Here is a 205-nt window from a genome sequence, read left to right on the forward strand (position 1 = left end):
GCCTTGAGTCGTGGTCGGCGCGGCGACGCTGGAAGAAGAATTAGTGAGGAGAGGAAACCGAGAGAAGTGCTGTAGAGAGTGATTTCAGACGATCAGCCTACAGGAAGATAAAAGCAGTCATTATTTCCATCAAATTACATGCTCTCAAATCACATCAGGGTTATCATAGTTAACCAAAACCATAAAAATATTGTTACTTGAAAAC

The sequence above is a fragment of the Sinocyclocheilus anshuiensis genome, unplaced genomic scaffold, assembly GCF_001515605.1.
Source record: "Sinocyclocheilus anshuiensis isolate Anshui unplaced genomic scaffold, SAMN03320099.WGS_v1.1 scaffold479, whole genome shotgun sequence".
Classification (NCBI taxonomy): Eukaryota; Metazoa; Chordata; class Actinopteri; order Cypriniformes; family Cyprinidae; genus Sinocyclocheilus; species Sinocyclocheilus anshuiensis.